At 37.7% G+C, this 27,675-nt stretch overlaps 2 pseudogenes; one reads left to right on the top strand and one right to left on the bottom strand.

Moving 5' to 3' along the window:
• Positions 1 to 5,983: 5,983 nt before the first annotated feature.
• Positions 5,984 to 6,509, bottom strand: LOC149119271 (protein BTG1 pseudogene; annotated as a pseudogene).
• Positions 6,510 to 20,415: 13,906 nt separating this feature from the next.
• Positions 20,416 to 21,168, top strand: LOC149119270 (acyl-protein thioesterase 1-like; annotated as a pseudogene).
• The last annotated feature ends 6,507 nt before the right edge of the window (positions 21,169 to 27,675 follow it).

The raw sequence follows: 27,675 nt of genomic DNA, 5'->3' as shown, positions 1-27,675 counted from the left end.
TAGGTTCAAGACCCAACTCCACCATTTAAAAGCTGTGCTAACTCAGACATACTTCTTAATCTATAGATTGGAGATTACTCAAGTGCAACTTGAGTTGACATATGCAGTCTGAGGCCCCTACAATTTTAGAAGTGCAAGGCATCCAATAATATTATTCTCATATATTTAATTGCAGAGTACAAATAGCTGATCACAGTGAGACCTATTAATTATTATATTAGTATTTCATAGTGATTAAGTAATTAGCCACTAGATCACCATAGATCTTGAAGATACACAGAAATAAAATCTCTCTGCTGACAATACTAATTGGTGTGGTATTCCTCAATCAGTCCTAATTTATCCCTGTAATTCCAACGTAATTATTATCATTTATCTCTCTCATTCTTAAAATAGTTGCAGTGAAAATGATAAATTATGTGGCCACTTTAAGTAAAATGTAAGTAGAACCTGATGTTCAAAAAAACAGTATGATTAAAATCCTTCATTAGTACATACTGTTGATTTTATGTGTACTAGAAAATAAATTGTCCTGCCCTTATTATCACTTTACAGTTGCACAAAAGATGATTGAAAATGTTGTTAGCCTAAGGTCAAGAGTCTGTGGGTCATAATAGGATATAGAGTTATTCTCCCAATATTGAGATATTGTTTTAGTCATTAGGCTACTTTTACTTGCCAAGTGTAATAGGGTCACTGTATTTTTTAGTCAAACTCAGCAGATGTTTGTTCTTTTTTCTCTTTGTTCTTTGTTGCCTCTGGGATGAATAACTCTAGAAGAAACAGCCTGCTTTTGTTGCTTCCCTGAATTGGAAAGACTAACTTGAAATGAAATTGGCTGGTTTTTCTCAAAATTTTATTAATTATATTTAAGATTAATATGTTGAGTGTCCTTGCTGTATATTCATATAAGAATTCTGAATATCCAGGTTTCTGAGGAATCTCCAGACTGACTTCCATAGTGTCTTAACCAATTTGCATTCCCACCAACAGTGGGTTAGTATCCCTTTTTACCCACATCCTCTCCAGCATCTATTGTTGATAGATTTCTGAATGTGAGCCCTTCTAACCAGGATGAGGTGCTGAAATTTAACTGAAAATTGATCGCTGTTAAATATAAGAGTGCGAATAAGGAGGGAAGAGATGTGCAATTTGGGACATGCTCAAGCTGACTTACTTCAAACGGTAGAGTTAGAAACATACCAGGGGATTCGAATTCAATCCCATCAAGGTAGCATGTACCAATGCCATCTCACTAGTCCCGGTGATCAATTTCTGTTCACAATTGGTCATAATGATAGGACTAAGAGCCAAAGGGATCACATAAACAAGACTAGTGTCTGCAAATACTAGCTGATAGAATCAAAAAGGGAGAGGACGATCCAACATGGGAAGTGAGATACCACAGCAGACCCATAGAATGGCAAATGTCCTAAACAGCACTCTGGCCTCAGAATCAGCCCTTAAGGCATTTGGATCCAGCTGAAAAGCCCATGAAAGTATTTCAGGCATGGAAAGCCAAGACACTCTGGGGGAGAAAAAAAAAAAAAAACTAAATGAAAGATCTCCATGAGTGAGATCCCAGTGGAAAGAACGGGTCGTCAAAGAAGAAGGTACCTTTCTTTGAAGGGAGGAGAGAACTTCCACTTTGACCATGGCCTTGTCTAAATATGATCAGAGTCAGTGAACTCAGGGGGCTTCCATAGCCTTGGCAGACAAGAGCCTAGGTTGATTACTGATGCCATAAACAAGAGTGTCAATTTGTTAAGTCAACAACAGGAGTAACTGTGCACTTACTCCTCATGTAGGATCTTTGTCCTTAGTGTGCTGTACATTGTGATTTAATGCTATAACTAGTACTGAAACAGTATTTTTCACTTTATGTTTCTGTGTGGGAGCAAACTGTTGAAATCTTTACTTAATGTATGCTAAACTGATCTTCTGTATATAAAGAGAAACGAAAATGAATATTGATGTGAATGGAAGGGGAGAGGGAGTGGGAAAGGGGAGGGTTGCGGGTGGGAGGGACGTTATGGGGGGGAAGCCATTGTAATCCATATTCTGTACTTTGGAAAGTTATATTCATTAAAAGTTAAAAAAAAGAAAAAAAATTGCCAGGTATGATGCATTTGGGTTCATACATTTAATATAGTGATATCTTCCTGTTGAACTGATCTGTTAATCATTACATAGTGCCCGTCTTTGTCTCTTTTAACAATTTTTGCGTTAAAGTCTATTTTGTCTGATATTAGGATGGCTTGACCCGCTCTTTTTGTTTTCTGTTAGCATGGAATAACTTTTCAGTCTCTGTGTATATATTGTTGGTGATATGTGTTTGTTTTAAGCAGCAAATAGAGAGCTCTTGTTTTTTAATCAATTCAGCCAGTCTGAATCTTTTAACTGGAGAGTTGAAGTCATTACATTCAAGGTTACTATTGATATGTAACAACTTGTCCCTGCCATTTTTCCATAAATATTACTATTGTTTACTTTGTATTTCTATTACTTTTTTGAAGATTTATTTATTTATTTGAAAGGCACAGTACAGAGAGGCAGAAGCAGAGAGAGTGAGGTCTTCCATCCACTGACTCCTTGGATGGCCACAATTGCCAGAGCTGCACCAATTTGAAGCCAGGAGCCAGGACCTTTTAGCTGGTCTCCATGCAGTTGCAGGGGCCCAAGGACTTGGGCCATCTTCTCTTTTATAGCCAGCTCCTGAAAGAAGTTCTGATATTCGTGAGATACAAATAACCACTACAATTGGATCATGCCTGGTTACTGGGAACTTTTTGGTCAGGTCTGTTTCTGAAGCTGGCAAAATCTTCCAATCCAGCTCTCTTCTATGGCCTGGAAATGCAGTAGAAGATGGCCCAAGTCTTTGGGCTCCTGCACCCACATGGGAGACCAGGAAGAAGTATCTCGTTCTTGGCTTCAGATCAGTGCAGCTCCAGCCATTGCAACCATTTGGAGAGTGAACCAATGGGAGGAAAACCTTTCTCTCTGTCTCTCCCTCTCACTGTCTGTAATTCTACCTCTCAAATAAATTAATACAATCTTTTAAAAAATCTTAAAAAACAATATTCTATACAAAATTCCCACTGAAAAATATTAAAAATTAAATATTTATTTTTTAAATGTATATATTTTTCTGAAAGGTAGAGGCAGATTTTCCATCTAGTGGTTTATTTCCCAAATGCTCCCAACATCTGAGATTGGACCAGGCTGAACCTAGTATCCAGAGACTCCATCTGAGTCTTCAATGAGGGTGGCTAGGGGCCAAGTACTTGGGCCATAATTTGCTGCCTTCCTGAGGATATCCAGGGAGGGGGACAAGTGCCTGTGGGCCTCTTAGACACAGAAAGAATTTCTGACATAATCAGGTTGCAAATGTGCAAGCAGGCTGCAAGCTGTGGCTGGAAAGCTTGTTTTACCTGCTGGCATCTCCCCCATGATAACCTCCTGTTCAGTATGTGTGAGCCTGTAGTTCTAACCACAACGTCAATCCTCTACCCAGAGCTAGTACAGGAGAGGCCTGAGCCCCTAAGGGGAATCTGGCTGACTTCATGAGACCCCCACTATCTCCTTGGGTGGCCCCAGTTCAATCAACATAGACTATGTGAAGCCCCTGTCCAATGGGCACCCACATAGATTGACCCAATTAAAATGCAGTCATGCCATAAAAACCCTGGGCACTTCCTGAAAGCCATTGTCCTGCTCTGGCATTCCATCTGGTCTCCTGTTGGGCTAGATGCTTTACTGTTGCTTTGCAAACTAAATAAAGATTTTGCATCTTATTTGCAAATTGTTTCCCATGTTTTTATTTCTATGCTAAGCTGAGGAAAAGCACACATGGAGCTTGCTCAGGTAACCACCCTCCCCTCCATGACCCATAATACTTCCCAGGAACACTAGCCAAAGTGGATCAGAAGTAAAGCAACTGGGACTTGAATCAATGCTCTGATATGGGATACTGGCATCACAAGTAGTGACTTATCTTACTATACCATAATGTTGACCTCTAAGAATATTTAAGTAAACTTGTTAAGTAAAATTATTTAAATAAAATTCTAGATTTACATTATGAGAAAATATTGAAAACATAGATTTTAATTGATTTTTACTACTAGTTTAGGAGTTACTTTTGGTCCAGATAGTATCACAAATTGATATATTTATAATAATGTATAAATATATATATAGTCTGTACAACTTCTGTTATTTGAATATTTAACCAAGAATGCACCACATAGAATCCAGGTGAAAGATAAAATAGACCTATTAGCCTTAGAAATCATACATTGCATACACACAATACATATGTTATGAAATCATTTACATATCTCATCTGATGCACCTTCCTGTAAATAATCAATAATGTGAATAATATATTCTTCCTCTCTTGAGTGTGTACTTTCATAATTCAGTCTTCTTCCAGATGAGACTCAGTCTTATCAGCTTAAATTGGAGAAGCAGAATTGAATCTTAGAATATCTGACTTTAATAAATCACAGCATATTTTTCATCTACCAATACATTTTAGAAAATGACATATTTCAAACACATACAGAGTTATATATTTCCTGACATTTTCTAAAGCATTTATTTTCAATGCCACTATAAGAAACTATTATAGAGAGAAGAAAAATTGCTCATCCAAAATCCAAAATATAGAAATCTGTACAACTTTGCCACAATCTGTACAAATTTATACCAGTTCCTAATTTACACAATAAAACATGACTAACAAAGTTAATGAAATAGATGGTGATTTGTGGAAAAGACTTTTAAATAATTAAGTCCAAGGAGAGTTACAAACCAGACCTACACTTTCTAAAATTAAGTTGTTTATTCAGTCTTAGAAAACTACAAACTAACAAATATACAGAGAGCTGGCTGGTGCCTTGTCGCTCCCCCTCTTCATGGAGGAACGACACAGGACCCTGTGCTGTTCTTTTGTCTGCTCGGCCCTTCCCGGGTTTGCTGCTGGTCCTTCCTGGGTTGGCTACCGTCCCTTCCACCTCCGTGGAAGGGCGGTTCCACCTGCCACTTTCCCCACTTCCTCGGGGGAGCGGCACACCGCTGGCCGGCTCTCTCAGGGGCTGCACAGGTGTTCCTTCAGATAGATGTTCCTGGTGCATGTTGTCTCTCTCCTCCTTTATAGTCCTCTTCCACCAATCCCAACTCTGCTACCCACACGCCGAGTACGCTGCTCTCCTCCAATCAGGAGCAGGTCCTGCTGTTTATTGGTTGAACTGGAGGCAGCTGTGTAGAAGCTGTTTCCTCCTCTCCCAGCACCATATTGTGGGAAAGCAGATGCATAGAATAAGTCTTAATTCCAGTAACAGTCTAGTCTGAGTTGCTCCCAGTTGCTCTCCACAGTGCCTGGTATTTTCTAAAGACTCTTTTTTTTTTTTTTTTTAATTCTGTGGCCATGGAAGATTCTGGTCACTTGCTACTTTCAAGGCAAAAAAAAAAAAAAATACAAGAGCTGACCATTTCCCCCGGTCATGCTTACTGGTCTGTATTTGTGTACATTTATAGATGTTTAAGTGCTAGCTAAAAGTCTTGTCATAAAATCCCCAGTACTACCATTTTAAAGACATTTATGTTTCCTATTGAGATACCAAAAATTAATGTTAATTTTCAAGCATTAATAGTGAAAACTTATCTGCAAGATATACTGCAGAGAAAGATTCATTGAAATATTGATTTTCATTAAAGTGACTGATATAAAACTTTAGGTTTAATGCCTTGTAGAAACTGAAACATAGGACTTCACTCCCTAGGAAATAAAATGATCATTTACTTGGTCTCAAAGGCTACTAAGTCATTGAAATGGACTGTACAAACCATGGCTTTTGACACTTAAAATTATTTTACCATTCTATTTTGTGCAAGATCTTCAAAGCTGTGACATGTTTTAAGTTCCATAATGTATCCTCAAGAAAGCTCACCCAAAGCAAAAATCAAATTTGTCCATCCATTATAAGACATCTTTCCATAGCCTATATCTTAGCCTGATAGGCATTATCTTGTAATTTTTAGAAGGTTTTTTTTTTCTACTTAAGAGAACCCTCCTTTGAGCAGATTCTTCTGTCTACCATTTGCACCTTGGTGCTGTTCTGAGTGCTTCCTCCTGCTGGTGAGACTTCCTATAGCACTCTGGTGGAGCCATCCTGTCCTACTCTGTAGGACACTTCATAGGCATCAGCCCAGAGTGCAAGTTAGTGTTCAGGGAGCAGCCTGAATAGCTCTTGACTGCTCAGTGCAATCAGAGGGTCCAGTTTCTGGTTGATGCTCACAGGAATATGTTGTGATCCCTTGCACAGCTTCTCTGGGAACCAGTGGAATGTGTAATGCTCTGCCCATGTCTCCTGCAGGCTCTGACTGAAGGTCTGCAGCTATCACTTGATCATGAGCCTCTTGGTGTGGAGGAACATTGAGATGATGAACTTGGTGGTGGCGATCTCGCCTATCATGGGGGTGGCCCAGGTGTAAAAGGGATGCATGGGGTTGCATCCAGGTGGCTGAGACTTCCCCTGGGATCCCTCCCAGGTGAGAGAGCTAAGAGGGAGTGAAGCACTGATGGCTACTGCCCTCGCCACTTCTTTGGAGTAAAAAACTTATTTTCAAGACAAGAGGTGATGGGAGAGAAGAGAGAAGCGACAGCAGCCTGGTTACAGTTCTGGGAGCCTCCCAGCCACCTATGCCTCCAGCTCTTTAACCTTCAAAACCTCAACAGTGGTGTTTTCACCTCTGAGTGGGAACAGCCTGATTTGTAGAGTGAAAGACACCTTCAGAGAAGCAGGACTCGAGTATTCCATCTTATTAAAAATAGGCCTGTCTAGTGATATATAATGTTCTTGAGATGGCAAGATCATTTTATGGAGATAATTTCATTTTATGAATATTTGAGCTCCTTTACTTCTAGATACTTCTGAAGGGAAGAAAGCACATTAGCTGTAACTTTTGGATCCTATAAGGGCTTCAAAGTGATCATGAAATAAAAACACAAATAAAGGGGTTTCATACAGTATAGATTTCTGAGTATGTTAATAAGTTATAAAAGCATGTCTAGTTGTTGAGAAATATAAAACATAAACAGTATGTACTTAGGGTCTGTCCTGAATGACTTCCATCTGCCCAGCTGAATCAGTGAAATATCTCATGGCTGCCAAGTGTTAGTGCTCTCCCAATGCACAGCTGACATTGGAAAAAATTCTAACCACACAGGGTACTGTTTCACAGTTTGCATTTGTCAAGAAGAGCAACAAAATAAAATATTTGCATTTATTAAAGTAGACATGTCATAATTTTATGTCCAGAAATGCATTTATAAATTATTAATACAGTATATAAATTCTGAAATGTAGGTGTAAGCCAGAAAAGCATAAACCTCAGTTAGAAAACAAAGAAAATGTTGAAATTACTACCTTGTACTTTAAAAATATTATTATTTAAATATAGATAAATTATGAGTCATGGAAAATATAATATAATTATGGGCATACAGTATGATAATACATCATAACCAGAATCTATTGTTAAACTGACAGCTTCCTTTGCAGATGCTTTCTATTCATAGTCATTTTTTATGTAACTGGGTTTATATTAATGAAACATTTTATCATTCACACACATCGGTCAATAAATGGTGTTAGAACTATAAAAAATAAGAGTTATATGATTAGATTTATTATTATTTGGATAGCTTTTTTTTTCCTTTCCTATTGCTTTTTATAGAAAATGCTAGAGAACATGGATTAGTCAGAATTCTAAGTGTGTCATTCAAATTAGAATTTTGAAAAAATATGCAAAATTCTTTTTAAGTAAAATATGAATTTGATTCAAATTCTCAGAGTTAAAATCAAGCCTTAAGGAAAAATACTATTTACTTGATTATGATCATTAGTGTTAAGGAATTGTTAAGTGGAAATATGCACAACATATATGTGTAACAGGTGGTAAAAATTCATGTTGCTGAATATAACTGAGATGGACAAACTATCTTGAATTCAACAAAAATGTATCTGAGATACTTATTCTAATTGATGCCATTATTTAGACAGAAAGAAAGTTGTGATTATAAAAATCAGATTTCCAGGTAATAGATGAACAACAACTCATGGAAATATGACAGATCTGAATAATTAGAAGGCATGCTTGAGGAGAGAAATAGTAACAAGTTTATTGACTTTGTCTAAATAACTCAGTGTCATTGAATTCTACAATTCAATGGTGATGGGTTTAGAATCTAAATGTTCTCTAACAAATAATAGACAGTCTGAACCAGAAAAAATTGTAATTCCTTTAATTATTCTGGAAAAAGGGATCCACCAGGTTCCTGTTGTTCTATGATTTCAGTCATACTGAGTTCTCAGACTATATAAGGAAGGGCTGCATAAGTAACCATCAATGAATAAAGTGAACTGGATGGTCATTGTGTCAGCTTGTCCATGCTTAATGTGGGCAGCTGTGGACTGCAACTAGGATTCTTAGTTGAAATTTACTTAAGCTTAAATGTAGATGAGTGTATTTCTCAAAACACTGCAAAAATCTAACAGCAGCTGCCTGTTAGCTACAGAGTTCATGTATTTGATTACCAAAGGCACAATGGTAACTAATTTCAGATATAGGAATTCATATACATTTTCATCATTCATGCCTCTGAAATTGCCTTATTTATCACTTAAGAAACACCCCACATAATTTCATGATTCGGTTTCTGTTTGAGGATTTCACCTGGCATATTCCTCCCATTGCCAGTAGCAGAGAGTAGTGTTCTTCACAAAGTAGCTCCTTGCTGTAGATTATAATTAATTCCTAGTTGTGTGGCATCTCTTACAATTTCTCAGAGAAAAGTTGTCTCCATTTTGGAGATGGAGGGACTTAAATACTGGCTAGAAATCTAAAGTATGGAAACATTTATTCTCTTTTTTTATCCTTATATAGTCAATAAGAAATTAATCTTACTGAAAATGCTTTCGTATATCACCCTTTTTTTTATCTTTTATTTAATGAATATAAATTTCCAAAGTACGACTCATGGGTTACAATGGCTTTCCCCCCCCCTACCGTCCCTCCCACCCACAACCCTCCCCTTTCCCACTCCCTCTCCCCTTCCATTCACATCAAGATTCATTTTCGGTTATCTTAATATACAGAAGATCAGCTTAGTATACCTTAAGTAAGGATTTCAACAGCTTGTTCCCACACAGAAACATAAAGTGAAAAATAATAGATGATTTTTTTTAAATCATGATGAAATCAGATCAGACCTATTGTCATGTTTAATCCCAGTGAGAGTCAAGTTGGGAATTGATAATTTTTTTTTTTTTTTTTACAGAAGATCAGTTTAGTGTACATTAAGTAAAGATTTCAATCGTTTGCACCCCCATAGAAACACAAAGTGAAATATACTGTTTGAGTACTCATTATATCATTAAGCCTCAGTGTACAGCACATTAAGGACAGAGATCCTACATGAGGAGTAAGTGCACAGTGACTCCTGTTGTTGACTTTACAAATTGACACTCCTGTTTATGGCATCAATAATCTCCCTATGCACCAGTCATGAGTTTCCAAGGCTATGGAAGCCCCTTGAGTTCTCCGACTCTTATCTTGTTTAGACAAGGTCATAGTCAAAGTGGAGGTTCTCTCCTCCCTTCAGAGAAAGGCACCTCCCTCTTTGAAGACCTGTTCTTTCCACTGGGATCTCACTCACAGAGGTCTTTTTGCCAGAGTGTCTTGGCTTTCCATGCCTGAAATACTCTCATGGGCTTTTCAGCCAGATCCGAGTGCCTTTAGGGCTGATTCTGAGGCCAGAGTGTGATTTAGGACATCCGCCATTCTATGAGTCTGCTGAGTATCTCACTTCCCATGTTGGATCACTCTCCCCTTTATTTATTCTATCGGTTAGTGTTAGCAGATACTAGACTTGTTTCGTATATCACCCTTTAAAATGCCCACAAAATGCTGGAAGTTGTAGGCACAATACAGTGGGGATATTGCGAAGGTACTATCCTCATAACTTGTAGGATTGCAAGACAGCCGAAATGAAAAGAGATGTACTGCTTTAGGCAAGGACAAAATAGCAGAAAAAAATGGAGGGATTGCATTCCCAGGAGAGAGTTGGAGACAAAACTGCAGTTGAAATTCTACAGATGTAAGAGTGACACTATGAGATAGTGCAGAAGATACAGCAATGAGTGCAAACACAATATAGGATCCCACAACCATGAGCAACAGGACACTGCCAGCTTTGGAGAGTGAGGTGAGAGCAGGCTGCATGCAGCAACCTATGCCTCTTGTGATATTGCCAGAGGGAGAGCCTGGCACCACACTGTCTTTGATTCCATCCTGGGGTCCTAATAGGAGCAGGGTACCATCTAACACAGTGAAGACAAAGGGCATTTCTTTCTCCCTTACCCCAACCAAGGCACCTGGTGGAAGGAGCCATTTTGACAACAGAGTGGGTGCAGCAGTACTTGTATGTGCCTGTGAGCCAGGGATGTTACCAGAGGGAAAAATCCATGTTCCCCACAGACTTTGAGTCTGGCTGGGGGCTGAGCACCCATACAGGATTGTGAGGTGTCCCCAGCCTCTCAACATATTACAGGTTCCAATGCTCAACATGCCAAGGAGGAGCACCCTCATGTAGCTGGCTCTGGGAACATCTCTACTTTCTCTGTGGATGGGAAATGAAGAACACATTTTTTGAAAAAAGTAAACAAAATTGATACACACACCATTGGCCCAACTAACCAAAACAAAGAAGGAGAAGACACAAATCAATGGAATCAGAAATGAAAAAGGGGGTGTAACAACAAACACCACAGAAATAAAAAGAATCATCAGGAATTAACTACAAAATGTTATATGCCAGCAAAATGGAAAATATAGAAGACTTGGATAGATTCCTGGACACATGCAATTTACCAAAATTGAGTCATGAGGACATAGAAAATCTAACAGAATAATAACCAACATTGAGATTCAATCCATAATAAAGAACCTCACAACAAATAAAAGTCCAGGACCAGTTGGCTTCACTGCTGAATTCTACCAGATGTTTAAAGAACAGCGTTTAATTCTTCTCAAGCTATTCAAAACATTTGAAAGGGATGTAATCCTCTCAAACTCCTTTTATGAAGCCAGTATCACCTTATTTCATAATCAGAAAAAGATAGAGAACTACAGACATCCCTGATGAACATAGACACAAAAATCCTCAAAACATACTAGCCGATCAAATCCAACAACACATCAGAAAGATCATTCACCTGAACCAAGTAGAACTAAAGGCTGATATGCAAGGAAGGTTCAACATTCACAAATCAATGTGATCAATCACATTAACAAACTGAAGAACAAAAAAAAAGATTATCTCAACAGTGGCAGAGAAAGCATTTGATAAAATACAACATCATTTCATGATGAAAACCTTAAGCCAATTGTGTATAGAAGGAACATTCCTTAAGACAGTCAAGGCAATTTATGACAAACCCACAGCCGGCATCCTAATGAATGGGGAAAAGCTGGAAGCATTCCCACTAAGATACAGAACCAAACAAGGATGCTCACTCTCACCATTGCTATTCAATATAGCCCTGGAAGTATTAGCTACATCCAGTAGGCAAGAAAAAGAAATCAAGGGTCCAGTGCTATGGCTCAGTCGGTTAACACCCTGTTCTGAAGTGCTGGCATACCATATGGGTGCCAGTTCAAGACCTGGCTGCTCCACCTCTGATCCATCTCTCTGCTATGACCTGGAATAGCAGTAGAAGATGGCCCAAGTCCTTGGACCCCTGCACCCACGTGGGAGACTTGAAAGAATCTCCTGGCTCCTGGCTTTGGATCAGCACAGCTCCGGCCATTGTAGCCAATTGAGGAGTGAACCAGTGGATGGAAGATCTCTCTCTCTACCTCTCTCTGTAACTCTATCTTTCAAATGAATAAAATAAATCTTTTTTTTAAAAGTGGCAGTATATAAAATTAACACACAGAAGTCAATAGCCTCTGTATAGAAAAATAATGTCATGGCTGAGAAAGACGTTTTAAGTTCACTCCCATTCACAGAAACACAAAATAATTTAAATGCCTTGGAATAAATTTAACCAAGGATGTGAGTGATTATATGATGAAACTTTTTAAAAAATGAATAAAATAGAAGAAGACACAAAAAATTGAAACATTTTCCATGTTCATGGATTGGAAGAATCAATATCATCAGAATGTCCATTCTACCAAAAGCAAATTACAGATTCAATGAGATCCCAATCAAAATACCAATGACATTCTTCTCTAATGTAGAAAAAAAAGATACTAAAATCATATGGAAACATTAGACACCCTGAAAAGCTAATGCAATCTTATACATAAAACCAAAGTTGGAGGCATTATGATGTCAGATTTCAAGACATACTACAGGACAGTTATAATCAGAAAACCTGGAACTGGCAAAAAAAAAATATGAGTAGACCAATGGAACAGCACAGAAACTCGATTAATCCATGCATCTACAACTAACTTATTTTTGACAAAGGAGCTAAAATCAATCCCTGGAGCAAGGACAGTTTCTTCATCAAATGGTGCTGGTAAAGCTAGATTTCCACATGTTTAAGAATGAAACTAGAACCCTACTTATACCTTACACAAAAATCCACTCAAATGGATCAAAGACCTATCTATGACCGAATACTATCAAATTATTATAGAACAAACTTGGGTAAACTTTGCAAGCCTTTAATATAGGCAAAGACTTTTTTGGAAAATACCCCCAGAAGCAGAAGAAATCAAAACCAAAATTGACAATGGGATTACTTCAAGCTGAGAAGATTTACATTGTAAAAAAAACAAAACAAAACAAAACAAAAAAAAACAAAAAAAACAACAACATTCAGTAGTGTAAAGAGGCACCTGACAGAATTGAAGAAAATATTTTCAAATTACACAGCTGACAAAGGGCTAATACCAAGGCTGTATAAAGAGTTTGAGAGATTCAACAACAACAACAAAAAATACACTTGAGAAATGGGCAAAGGGCTTTAGCAGGCATTTTCCAAGAGAGAAAATTCAAATGGCCAACATACACTTGAAAAATGTTCAGGATCACTAGCCATCAGGGAAATGCAAATCAAAACAAAAATGAGGTTTCACATCACATCAGTTAGAATGGATGTCATACAGAAATCAGCAAATGACAAATGCTGGTGAAGGTGTGGGGCAAAAGGTACCCTGGTAGACTGTTGGTGGGAATATAAGCTGGTTCAAACACTGTGGTAGACAGTGTGGAGACACCTTGGAAACCTGAATATAGACCTAGGATATGACTCAGCCATCCTACTGCTGGGAATTTACCCAAAAGAGAAGTCAGTATAAGAAAGAGTTATCTGTAACCCCATGTTCATTGCAGCTCAATTCACAATGGTTGTAAATGTTCAAACCAAATTACCCAATCAAATGTCCATCAACCATTGACTGGATAAAGAAATCATTGTATATATACACTATGGAATACTATTCAGCTATTTCAAAAATCAAAATCTGTCATTTGCAACAAACTGGATGCAACTGAAAACCATTATTTGGTGAAACAAGTCAATCCCAGTAAGAGAGATACCATATGTTTTCCCTGATCTGACATAATTAATAGAGTACCTAAAATGTAATGTATTAGAGTGAAAAGGGCATTATAAGATTTGATGATTGTTTACAGCCCTTATCTCTTCTAGGTTTTTTTTTTTTTTTTTTTTTTTTTTTTTTTTTTTTTTGCTCTCCATACTATTTTTTGAACTCTTTTATTAGTGTAGGGTTAACCTTATGGTGATTAAGTAAATTGAAAGCAGATCTTTGTAAACACTAAGAGTAGGAATAGGAGAGGGAGGAGGAAGGTTTGAACAATGGGTGGGAGAGATGGTGGTGTGAGAAGTATCACTATGTTCCTTAAACCTTATGTATGAACTACATGAAACTTGTATAACTTAAATACATTTAAAAATATATGAAAATTAAAGAAAACCCAAAATAAATAAATCTTAACAGATAAATATTTTATAGAGTATGCAGTAACTTAAATATTTTGTTTTTCATTTGGTTTAATATTAATATGTGTATATATGTGGATGAATATTTAGCAAAATTGTATTGATTCTTTTAGTAGGCATCTTTAACACTTCTTTTCCCCTTAGCCCTAAATAAGCCTAATAGCTATGCCTCATAAATATTTCTCAAATACACTATTATTTCTGTTTCTACCCATTATTATTAACCCCAAATTATTTTTCCTTATAAATATTAGAAAACTCCAAACTAATTTCTGATGATGTGAAAAATGACTTTCCTAGCAAATAGGCTAAAGGAGAGGGGGACTTGGAATTGAATGTAAATCACAATTTGTAAAGCATTGCTATGTATCACAAAAGAGATGAATTTTCCTGACATGCAAGAAACATAAGAGTATAAACATAAGAACCTAAACAAAAGAGCAATAAACTTTTTAAATGCCCATATATCAATATTAATACATCTGTTAAATCAAACAGTAATCTGGCATTGGGTCATATGTTCTAAAGATAAAAGAAAACTTGAATACTTCACCGAATTGATTACTAAATGATGATGATCTGACCCTCACAAAACTGTGTGACTTTATCCTCCAAAGCCTCCAAATCCTGAGATGTAACTTCTGAAATGTTCATGGTTCTGCAGGCTGCTTTCTATCTTGTAAGAGTAGAAAGCCAAACTTTATTGTCAATGTGACTGTTAATCTTTCTTCCATGGTCTTTAACATGTTTAGGGAGGTACCAACACAATTTGGCAACACTTTCAATGCTAGGGACCAGAGCTCTTCACTTAGTGATTCTGATTAATTTTTTGAGTAAAGGATGCTCAGGGAGGTGGTGAAGCATTATTTCCAAGCATATCTGAGGGTATTTCCAGAAATGCCTAACATTTGGATCAGTTTGCATAAAGATTCACCATCATTATTGTGGGCTAGTGTTGTACAAACCACTGAAGGTCCACACAGAACAAAATAGGAAAGGGAAAGCCAATTCTATCTCATTACTCTTGTGCTGAGACATCCCTGTTCTCTCCACTGACACCAGAGTTCCTGGTCCTTGAGCTTTGGTAATCTCATTCTGTTGAATGAGACTATGACTATAATTGGGTAAATCATAATTTGAATTGTGGTAATAAAATTAATGGCTAATAATTTTGACTTGGCAGGTATACCAGTAACACTGTAAGGCAGAAACTATATTTTTTTTTATATTTTGCAAAAAGAAACTAGGCCCAGGGAGTTTAAGTAGCATGTGAAGGTCACAAATGCTTTTCTTTTCTTCTCCAGAGAGAAACTATTGTACATAATGCATTTGAGCATGGGGTTTAGAGGCTTACAGATCTGGAATTATGCCTTATCCCTCTAAGTGCAGCAACAGTCATTTCTCATTTGTTTTCCACAAATGGTGGAGAAATAGAAATTTAAAGAAGTATATACCTCTTCCTTATCTACTCTGAAAACATTTTGACTTACTGGAAGTTTCGGTAGTGATTAATGGATAGATACCTACACATGGGTGAGTGAACAAAGACCTTTAGCTTTGTTATTTTCTGTCACTAGATGACACAAAAATGCCTAAACAAGTTTAGTCTTCTTTCTGGGACTCACAAAGCATACATAATAGTAAATAATCACTAGACTTTAATCCTAACCACTGAAGATTACAAGGGGATTCTACATTTTAAAAATATGATGGAAAGACTAATTTGAGTTCCTATTCTGTCTTTTTTATGTATTCAGTATAATTTTAAAATTTTCCCTTCATTATTTCAAAATATTTTTTCAATTCTTTTTAATTTTCATTAATGTAAAAAGAACAGATTTAATATATTTCTGAGGTACAATTAGTGAGATAAACATACTTCACTCCCTTCCTTCTCTCCATCAACCAATGCTCCTCCTTCCATTCTTTTTTATTTAATCTCTGCAAAAGCACAATTTCAATCCATTGTATATTCACAGATTTAATGTACCACTAACAATAATAAGGTAGAAAGACCATAGTTTCATAGAAGTATGAACAAGGGCTAAAAACATCAAATTGTAAGATGTCCATTTCATTCCTATACATCTTTAATGCTTTATAATAACTACAATATATTAGAGAAAACATGTATTTGTTTTTGGGATACTGGCTGATTTCACTAAGCATAATGTTTCTAGTTGCATCCATTTCTTTCAAAAAGCAGGATTTCATTAATTTTTAAGGCTGAGTAGTATGCAATCATGTACATGTACTAAAAAATCTTTTTGAATATTTATTTATTTGAAAGGCAGAATTATAAAGGGTGAGAGAGAGAGAGAGAGAGATCTTCCTTCTGTTGGTTCACTCCTCAAATGGCCACAGAAGCCAAGGCTGGGCCAGAATGGAGCCAGAAGTTTCTTACAAGTCTCCCACATGGGTTCTAGATGCCAAGAACACAGGACATTTTTAACTATTTGGCCATGTGCATTAGGAAGGAGCTGGATCAGAAGTGGAGCATCAAGGACTTGAATGGGTGCTCATATGGGATGCCAGCACTGCAGATGCCAGTTTAACCTGCTGCAAAACAGCTGTGGCCCACATGTTTTCTTCATTGAGTCATCAATTGATGGATATCTGGGTGGATTCCATGTGTTAGCTATTTGTGAATTGATCTGCAATGAACATAAGGTTCATTTATATGATGATTTCATTTCATTTGGGTAAATTCCCAGGAGATGCATGACTGGGTCATATGATAGATCTGTTTTCAGATTTCTGAGTAATCTCCCTATTGTCTTCAATAATGATTGTGCTAGTTTACATTACCACCAAAAGCGTATTAAGGTAACGTCCCTGCGTCCTCACCAGCATTTATTATTTTTCTGATTTTTGGATTATTAACATTGTAACTGGGTGAGGAAAAACCTAATGTGATTTTTATTTAAATTTTTCTGATGGCTACTGATCCTGAGCATTTTTTTCATTTGTTGTTATATTTCCTCCTTTGAAAAAAATGCCTGTTCATGTCCTTTACCAAATTCTTAACTGTACCTTGTTTTATTGTTGTTGAGATTTTGAGCTCTTTATAGATTCTGAAAATTAACTATCAGTTTCATAGTTCACACATATTTTCTTTCATTCTGTTGTGTCTTCACTGTGTCAAGTTTTTATTTTATATCACAAAGGCTTCTTAGCTTGATGTAATCCCATCTGTCTACGAGTTTTGATTGCCTGTGCTTATGGGGTTTTTTCCAAGAGTTCTTTGCCTATGTTAATGTGCAGAATTTCCACATTGCTTTCCTCTAGTAATTTGATGGTATCAGGTCATAGATGTAGATCATTGATCCACTTTGAGTTGACTTTTGTGTAAGGTGTAAGGTAAATGTCTTATGCTTCTGTGTGTGGAGATCCAATTTTCCCAGCACCATTTGTTGAAGAGACTGTCCTTTCTCCAGGGATTGATTTTAGCTCCTTTGTCAAAGATTTAGCTCCTTTGTCAAAGTTAGTTTAGGTACATGGATTAATTTCTGGGGTTTCTATTGTGTTCCATTGGACTGCATGTCAATTTTTTTGCCAGCACCTAGCTATTTGATTGTAACTGCCCAGTAGTATGTCTCAATCTGGTATTCTGATGCCTCTGGTTTTTTTTTTTTTTTAAGATTGCATTAGCTGTTCCAGGTGTTTTGTGTTTCCATGTGAATTTTAGCATCATTTTTTCTAGATCTGAGAATATTGTTGGTATTTTGATTGGGATTGCATTGAAGCCTATAAATTGTTTTGGGTAATATGGACATTTTGAATATCTTAATTCTTCCAATTCACAAACATGGATGAATTTTAAATATATTTTTGTGCTTTCTTCATTTCCTTTTTAATGTTTTGTAATTTTGATTGTAGAGATCTTTCAAAGCTATAATTTATTCCAAGGTAATTAAATTTTTTGTAGTTATTATGAGTTGTACTGAACTTACAAATTGTTTCTCAGCCATGGCATTGTCTAGGTATAAGAAGGCTACTGATTTTTTGTTTTGCTTTTATACCGTTCAACTTTACCAAACTCTCTTATGAGTTCCAATATTCTTCAGTGGACTCTTTTGGTTCCTTTATATATAAGATCATGACATCTACAAACAGGGATAATCAGATTTCCTCCTTTACAAATTGTATATTTTTGATTTCTTTCTTTCTCCTTTTTTTTTTTTTTTTCCTAATGGCTCTGGTTAAAACTTCAGGACTATATTGAATAGCACTTGTGAAAGTGAACTACTAAGCTGATCTTCTGTATATTAAGATAATCGAAAATGAATCTTGATGTGAATGGAAGGGGAGAGGGAGTGGGAAAGGGGAGGGTTGCAGGTGAGAGGGACGTTATGGGGGGAAGCCATTGTAATCCATAAGTCGTACTTTGGAAATTTATATTCATTAAATAAAAGTTAAAAAAGAAAGAAAGTGAACATCCTTATCTGGTTCCGGACCCCAGTGCAAATGCTTCCAACTTTTCCTCATTCAGTGCATTGCTGGTTGTAGGTTCATCATATAGTTCCTTGATTGTGTTGAGGAATGAATGTTCCTCTATATCCAATGTACTTAAGATTTTTAGAATGATAAAATGTTATATTTTATCAAATGCTTCATTTGCATGTATTGAAATAACCATGGTTTTATTCTTCAGCTTAATGTGATGTATCCCATTTATTTATTTGCATATGTTGAAACAAATCTCACTTGGTCCAGGGCAAGTGAGATTTATGACCATTCTGATGTGTTGTTGGATTCGATTAGCTAATATTTTATAGAAGATTTTTGCGTCTGTGTTCATCAGGGATAGTGATTTATAGTTCTCTTTCTTTGCTGTATCTTTTTCTTGTTTTTGACTTAAGGTGATGTTGGCTTCATAGTAGGAATTTGGGAGGATTCCCTCCCTTTCAATTGTGAAAATTTCAGAATTAGAATTAGAATTAGTTATTCTTTAAAAGTCTTGTGGAATTCGAGTGTAGCCATGTGGTCCTGGACTTTTCTTTGTTGAGAGGGTCTTTGTTACTAATTCACTCTCCATCCTGCTTACTGTCCTATTTAACTTTTCTGTGTCTTCATGACTCAAGTTTGATAGATTGTAAGCTTCTAGAAATCTATGCATTTCTTGTAGATTTTCCAATCTGTTGGCATATAGCTGTTTGCAGTAATTCATGATGATTCTTTTTATTTTTGTGGTTGTTGTAACATTTCTTTTTTCTTTTTTTAAAGTTTTTTTTTTTAATTTATTTGAAAGTCAGAATTACACCGAGAAAGAAGGAGAGGCAGAGATAAAGAGAGTTGTCTTCCTCTGGTTCACTCCCCAGTTGGCTGCAATGGCTGGAGTTGTTCTGATCTGAAGCCAGGAGCCAGGAGATTTTTATGTCTCTCATGCAGGTGGATCAGCCCAAGGATTTAGGCTACCTTCTAATGCTTTCCCAGGCCACAGCAAAGAGCTGGATCATAAGTGGAGCATCGGGGACTCAAACCAGCAACCCTATGGGATGCCAGCACTTCAGGCAGCAGCTTTTTCATCTTTGATTTTGGTAATTTGGGCCTGCTACAACCAAGGAGGTATGAATTTTATTTATTTTTCAAAGCACTATTTCTTCATTTCATTGATTTTTTGCATTATTACATAATGACCTTATTTTGTCTTTTTTGATGGTTTCTTTTTTTAAAAAGATTTATTTATTTAGTTGAAAATCAGAATTACACAGGGCGGGGAGATTGGCTGCAACAGCCACAGCTGCACCAATCTGAAGCCAGGAGCCAGGAGCCTCTTCCCGGCCTCCCATGTGGGTGCAGGGTCCCAAGGACTTGGGCCATATTCTACTGCTTTCCCAGGACATAGCAGAGAGCTGGATTGGAAGTGGAGCAGCCTGGCCTCGAACCAGCACCCATATGCTGGTGCTTTAGGCTAGGGCATTAACCCGCTGCACCACAGCACTGGTCCTTCTTTTTCTTAAGATTTATTCCTTTATTTGAAAGTCAGAGTTACACTGAGAAAGGAGAGGCAGAGAGTTCTTCCATATGCTGGTTCACTCTCCATTGGCTGCAATGGCCAGAACTGCACCAATCCAAAGCCAGGAGTCAGGAGCTTCTTCTTGGTCTCCCATTTGGGTGCAGGTCTCCAAGGACTTGGGCTCCAAGGACTTCTACTACTTTCCCAGGCCATAGCAGAGAGCTGGATCAGAAATGGAGCAGCTGGGACATGAACCGGCACCCATATGGGATGCCAGCACTGCTGGCAGTGGCCTTACCCTCTTTGCCACAGCACTGGCCTTGACAGTTTCTGTATTAAAGTCTATTTTCTCTGTCTTGGCACCCACACAACTGAGCATACTCCAAGTAGGGCTCTGGTGACTCACTGCTGGCAGACCCTTGGGCTGAGGCCAGACACTCTTCATCCCTTCCACCTCTGACATGCTGTTGGCTTAGTCTGTGTATGTGTGGTAATACCATGCCTGCTCCACTGTCAGCCATAGTGCCTTGCACCAGGAAGGATGCCACTGTGGTAATTTTCCTTCATGATTGGAAGATCCTGGACAGGATGGGCAGAAGCCTTTGCAGGTAGCACAAGTTCACATGCCAGATGTATCAGCCTGCATGTACCCATTGTGCCTGTTGCATTAAATATAAACATGGCTATGCCTTTTTGGTTTGATAATATTGGACTTTCACCAGGCTCACTGGAGAATGAATCTGGAATTAAACAAGCAACAGAAAATGTAAAGGCTTTAATAGATCAAGAGGTGACAAGTAGCATTGCTTCTAACAGAATTATTTTGGGAGGATTTCCTCAGGGAGGAGCTTTATATACTGCTCTTACCACATATCAGAAACTGGTGTCACTGCACTCAGTTGCTGGCTTCCACTTCAGGCTTCATTTCCACAGGGTCCTATCAGTGGTGCTAATAGAGATGTTTCTATTCTCCAGTGCCATGGAGATTGCAACTCTTTAGTCCTACTCATGTTTGGTTCTATTACTGTGGAAAAACTAAACACATTGCTAAATCTGGCCAGTGTAACCTTTAAGGCCTATGAAGGCATGAGTCACAGTTCCTGTCAGCAGGAAATGATGGATGTCAAGGAATTCATTGGTAAAATCCTACCTCCAATTGATTGAGTCATTAAGAGGACTGTGTAGAAGTACACCAGTATCACTGACTCTGATAATTTTTAGACAAGGCCATGGTCAAAGTGGAAGTTCTCTCCTCCCTTCAGAGAAAGGTACCTCCTTCTTTGATGACCCATTCTTTCCACTGTACTAAAACAGTATTTTTCACTTTATGATTCTGTGTGGGAGCAAACTGTTGAAATCTTTACTTAATGTCTGCTAAACTGATCTTCTGTATATAAAGAGAATCGAAAATGAATCTTGATATGAATGGAAGGGGAGAGGGAGTGGGAAAGGGGAGGGTTGCGGGCGGGAGGGACATTATGGGGGGGAAGCCATTGTAATCCATATTCTGTACTTTGGAAATTTAAAAAAAAAGTACACCAGTATCATTGTTATACAGTATAATCCTTTTCCTGTGCTCAGCCTTGAAACTTCTGTTTGCAGTGTTAAAATGTTTCACAATTACACACCTATGACACTGACTAAATAATGTCTCCTCATAGGAAACTTGTGATATATCAGTTTCTACATGTGTATTTGTAAAATATGATCCAAAATACCTGTTATTAATATAGGTGAAGCAGCTAGCTTCTTTTTCTTAACTGGAATTTAGAAAAATAATTTAGCATTTCAGTCAGATTTTTTATTATATTATTTGAAATTAAACAGTATGCTTAAGAAAAATTTATGTAGGTATGAATGAACAGTTAAGAAATGAGATTTTTGCATGGTGTGACTTAGTCTATAAATTTGTTCCAAAGTTGCTTAGTCACCATGCATTCTTTGGTGTTTTTATATATGCTCTCATGTGTAATGATTGTAATGCATAAGAGGGAGAAGGTATTACATTATTCCTAATAGTGGGGATAATGCTTTTAAGTGTCAGTGAAGAGTAATACTCTTCTCTTCAAGTAACGGCCCTTTTATTTTGGGGACCAGACTTTTCCCTGGGTATCAAGAAAAAAAATGTTCTTGCCTAATTGTCCTTCATCGCAGACCAAATACTGCTTTCCTGCCATAGAATGTGTGTCAGTAATGCTGTAATTTGACATTCTGAATCATAGATATATGGTATTGAAAATCTATTTGCACTTTAAGAGAAAGAAACTATTACTTAAAACTTTCTGTATAATATTTCAAGTAGCTGTACATTATTCTAAACTTGGACCTGTTCAGTGGTTAGAATCTTCAATCCAGGTAATAAGTCATTCTGTGTTTTTATTTTTCTGTATATAATTAAAAGAATAATTAGATCACATTCTAGTGTATTCTGAAATAATTAAGACCAATCTTAAAAACTAATTTCTGGGGGCTGGTGCTGTGGCGCTGTGGGTTGATGCCCTGTCCTGAAGCACTGGCATACCTTATGGGTACCGGTTCAAGACCCAGCTGCTCCACTTCCCATCCAGCTATCTGCTGTGGCCTGGGATAGAGGTAAGAATATGGCCCAAGTCCTTGGACCCCTGCACCCACCTGGGAGACCTGGAGGAGGCTCCTGGATCCTGGTTTTGGATCAGCACAGCTCCAGCCCATGCGGCCAGGTGGGGCATGAACCATCAGATGGAAGACCTTTCTCTCTCTCTGTGACTCTCCTCTCTCTGTGTAACTCTGACTTTCAAATAAATGAATAAATCTTTAAAAACAAACTAATTTCTCAGATGATTCCATCTCCTGGTAGTATAGATTCTCTTTTCTGTACATTTGTTTCAAACCAGCTACTGTAGGAAATAAACAGTCCATTAGAAAAAAATGTTTTTTGTTTGGGCCGGTGCCATGGCTCACTTGGCTAATCCTCCACCTGCAGCACCAGCATCCCATATGGGCACTGGGTTCTAGTCCCAGTTGCTCCTCTTCCAGTCCAGCTCTCTGCTGTGGCCCAGGAGGGCAGTGGAGGATGGCCCAAGTGCCTGGGCCCCTGCACCTGCATGGGAGACCAGGAGGAAGCACCTGGCTCCTGGCTTCAGATCAGCCCAGCACCACCTGTAGCAGCTATTTGGGGTGAACCAATGGAAGGAAGACCTTTCTCTCTGTCTCTCTCTCTCTCACTGTCTATAACTCTACCTCTCAAAAAAAAAAGTGTTTTTTTATGCCAGTGAACTTAAGTTTTCATTTAGGAAAATGAGTTTTAACAATTAGCTTTCTGTTCTGACATAAAAATAGTGATCATTCAACTCTAAATAGTCAGAATTCCCAGATTACTGGAATAATTTTTGAAAACAAGTTTATGGATAATAAACATTAATCAGAACTATGTGCTGTGGTCTAGTTACCTCAGTTTAATATGTAGCAAAAATGGATGCTTAATATTTCTGAAGTGTTTTAATTTTTCTGCTGTATTCCAACAGACCAAACAATGTTAAGAATGCATCTTTATAAATGGGTGCTAATTGGTAATGCAAATAATTTAATACAGCCTGACAGTTTTGTTTTTCTTTAAGGACTTGGACTATGTCTCTCTGTTCTACCCTCTTCTGTAGAGTTTTTGATGAGAAATCTGTCAAAATAGAGCTCTTTTAAAGATAATCTGGCATTTCTGCTTGTACTTTTTAGCATCTTTTCCTTGTGTCTTATATTTGAAAGTTTGAATATTCTATATTGTGATTAAGACCTTTGCCGATCATGTCTATCTGGGATTCTTTGTGCTTCCTGTACTTCGATGTCCATATCTTTGTCCAAATTTCAGAAATTTTCTTCTATTATTTCACAGTAAGTTTTCTAAGTTACTTTGCTTTTCCATTCCTTTGGCAATGTCTAAGACATGTGTAGATTGGCCTTGATGGTGTCTCATAGACTAAACACTATTTTCATTTTTCTGAATTTTTTTCTTTTTTTGTCAGACTATGTTTCTTTTTTTAAAAAAGATTTATTTATTTATTTGAAAGTCAAAGTTACATAGAGAAAAGAGAGGCAGAGAGAGAGAGAGGTCTTCCATCTGAGAGTTCACTCCCCAGTTGGACATAATGGCCGGAACGGTGCCAATCCAAAGTCAGTAGCCAGGAGCTTCTTCTGGTTCTCCCACGTGGGTGCAATGACCCAAGGACTTGGGCCATCTTCTGCTGCTGTCCCAGGCCATAGTGGAGAGCTGGATTGGAAGTGTAACAGCCAGGACTTGAACCAGCACCCATATGGGATGCTGGTGCTTCAGGCCGGGGCATTAACCCACTGAGCCACAGCTCTGGCCCCAAGACTGTGATATTTCAAAACCTTTGTCTCTCACCATGGATATTCTTTCTTTGGCACCACTGAGAATGGTGTTCAGGCTTTTCACTGTATTTTTTACTTGATGTATTGAATTCTTCATTTCTTAATATTTCAATTTGGTTATTCTTTAATATTTCTATTTCTTGGATGAATTTCTCATCTGTGGCATGCATCAATTTCTTTAACTCATGTAATTGTTTTTCTGTATTTTTGAGTAATCTTACAATAAGTCTTTTGAATGCCTTTTCAGGCATTTTGTCAAGATCCTCATCTTCACAGTCCAATATTGAAGTATTATTGTGTTCTCTTTGGTGTTTCATATTGACTTCCTTGTTAATATATCTCATATTTATGATTTTTATACATCTGGAGAAGCACTTGTGGATATCTCATTTGAAGTCTTTGTTATTGGGAATGTGACACTAAGAATAGGGAGATGCCTGCACCTTCAGTGGATATCTACAGGTGTGTGCTGAGTGGGATCTGGAAGCTCTGGTCAGCATTTGTGTGTGAGGTCAAAGTCCAGGGTAACACCCAAAATATGCATGGTAGCTCTCCTCTGTATTCAGCAGAAGAGAGTGGATGATCCCCCTGGTTATTGTGGTCACTGCCTCCACCCTTCTCTGTGCCAAGATGAACTTCTCTGTGCCTGCACCCTGCCCCCAACTCACTCAGGTGCATAAACTACACAAAAATCTGTCCACCGTGTAGCCTGAACATGGAGTCCTCCTGGCTTATAGCATAAGACCTCCATTTCTGGTCATAGAGTGTAGGGTTCCTGCAGTCAGACTGTAGGGTATCCACTCTCTGCACTTGGAGCCTTTCTATCCAGAGACCTATTCTCTCCCTGACCTTGGGATAGGGCAGGAAGGCAACATACTCTCCATTCCCTGAGTTAAATGGGTACCCTGCCCCCACCAGCTCCTCTTTCTGAACTCAAAGTCAGTGGAGATTGTAGATTTCTCCCTGTGATAAAAACCCCAGACATTCACTAGCTGTGGCAGCCTCTACTCCCATTACTATGAGAAGGTGGCACTTTCCCCCCTGGTGGGGGAAGGAGCAATGTGCCCTCCATTCACAAAGTTAAGTGGACACTGTCCCTGGATAACTCACCTCACCAGAATGAGAGTCAGCAGGGACCACAAATCTCGTCTCCAGACAGGATCATCAATGGTGCACAGGCTTGTACAGAATCCTCTCAACTCACTCTGGGAAGATGGCCTCACTGCCAGATAAGGCCTGCAGGAGCTGCAGCCATAGGAGTAGCTGGTGGTGTCCCCTGAGCTGCTGTGTGTCTGTGCAATCCTTGCTGCTCCACAGAGTGTCTCTTCTTACTGTATGCATTTTATTTCTATTTCTTACTTTACTGCATTGGCTAGCACTTTCAGTAACATGTTTAAAATTGGTTATATAGACACATGCTTATTTTATTCCTCATTTTAGTGGAAAAACTTGGGGCTTTCTATCATTCTCTATAATGTGAGCTGAGAGGTCTGTGTAAATGTACTGTATCAACCTGAGGACATCCTGGGCTGGAGGCTCTTACTTAATTGTTCATCCATTTGTTTCATCACTCATGGTGTTAGACTTTGTCAGGATTTTCTGTATTCATCAAATTGATAAAATTGTGCTTTTCTTTTTTTCCATTGATTTGGGAAATTAAATTGCCACCAGTTTGACCTGCCTTAAATATCTGGAACTAATTCCATACATTTATCAAACATCACTCTTATAATACTTTATTGAATTTTATGAAAAATTTTAAAATATGTGCATCTATGTATAAGAAAGACACTGGCCTTTAAATTATTTTCCTGTACCCTCTCTGTATAGTTTGGATAGGGGAGCATTTCTTCAAGTTCTATCTTCCAGAAAACTTCATAAATAATTACAGCAATTTTTTCTTAGATGTTACATAGAATTTCTCAGCAAACCCATCAGGGCCTGGTGCTTTCTGTTTTAGGAGATTGTTACTGAATTAATTTATCTTTAAATTATGTTTATATTTATTTTTTATCTATTTATGTGAAAATCATAAAAAGAGGTCTCTTCTCTTGCAGTTCAATTCACCAAATGACCACAACAGCTGAAACTCAGGAAGCCTGCAGTTTGGAGACATAAACACAACCCAGGTCTCTCCATATTAGTATAATCCAGATCTTTGATGTGAGTGATAGAGACACAGAAATTTTAGACATTGGCTTTTACCTACCAGTGTTCATGTCAGTAGAGAGTCTGAATTGGGAGTGGAACTGTTACTTGAACCAAGGTAGTCCACTGTTGGTTGCAGTCATATCAAGCAGCAACTGCTGTGAAAAGATCTTTTAACTGAATTTCTTTAATAGATATAGAAACTTTTAGGATATTTATTTCTTCTGATGTGAATTGAGGCAGATTGTGTCTTTATTTTAGCTGGTCCATTTCTTCTAGATTAAAACTCCAGTATTTTTGCAAGGGCAATTTGAAAGCCATGAATTCAGCATTTTATATGATTTCAGTGAGAAGATTGGTCAATGTTATTTCATTATTTCACCAGGTAACAGTTTTATTTGACTCCTATGTTCATATTTGTACTAATAGGTAGCCTAATTACTGGCTTGTCGCCTTGAATTTGTTTAGTCTTGGTTTTTCAGCTTTTCTATAGTAGGCCTGACTATATGTCAAGTTTTCTATAAGCACTATTAGCTTTGAAGGTCTTGACCTCCAACATTTTATTTCCCTTAACATCAAACCAGGGCTATTTAACATACTTTTTTGTAGAGTGGTCTAAAATAAGCATTATTGCAGTGTGTGGCTCTTACTTATAAAGTACAGCCTTTAGGTATTTCACTTACATGCCTGTGATGTTAATAATATGTCAACAAGGTCTTACTTGGGTTAGAACTTAGATACCCTCCAAACCAAATAATCTGAAATATATTTTTACACTCCCACCTCAGGATCAGTTACTCTCTGGTGAACCTCATATAGTTTCACTTCATTGATGCTCAAATTATCTCATGCTCAAGGGCTTGTGGGGACTTTACATATCCAGCTCTCAAGTTTTCATCTGTTCAGTTATATTCATTCCAGTTTCTTCTTTGGAAAGTTCTTGCTGTCCTCAGATATGGTAACTACTGCATCTCAATAGCAATAGGTATTGACTGGAATCCAGCTCATTGTATTGTTGAAAAGTCATTTTTCCCAGCAGGAACCCATATAGCTGTACTGACTGCTTGTCAAATTTTCTTTTCTTGGTGATCTCAATGTTTTATTGCCTGTTGTTTGCCTGACATCTTCTCACAAACTTTCCTCAATGCTTTTTGTTGTGTT

This window comes from Oryctolagus cuniculus, chromosome Y (genome assembly GCF_051225735.1).
Source record: "Oryctolagus cuniculus isolate XC-2025 breed Fujian yellow rabbit chromosome Y, ASM5122573v1, whole genome shotgun sequence".
Classification (NCBI taxonomy): Eukaryota; Metazoa; Chordata; class Mammalia; order Lagomorpha; family Leporidae; genus Oryctolagus; species Oryctolagus cuniculus.
This window is presented reverse-complemented; position numbering and strand designations above follow the sequence as displayed.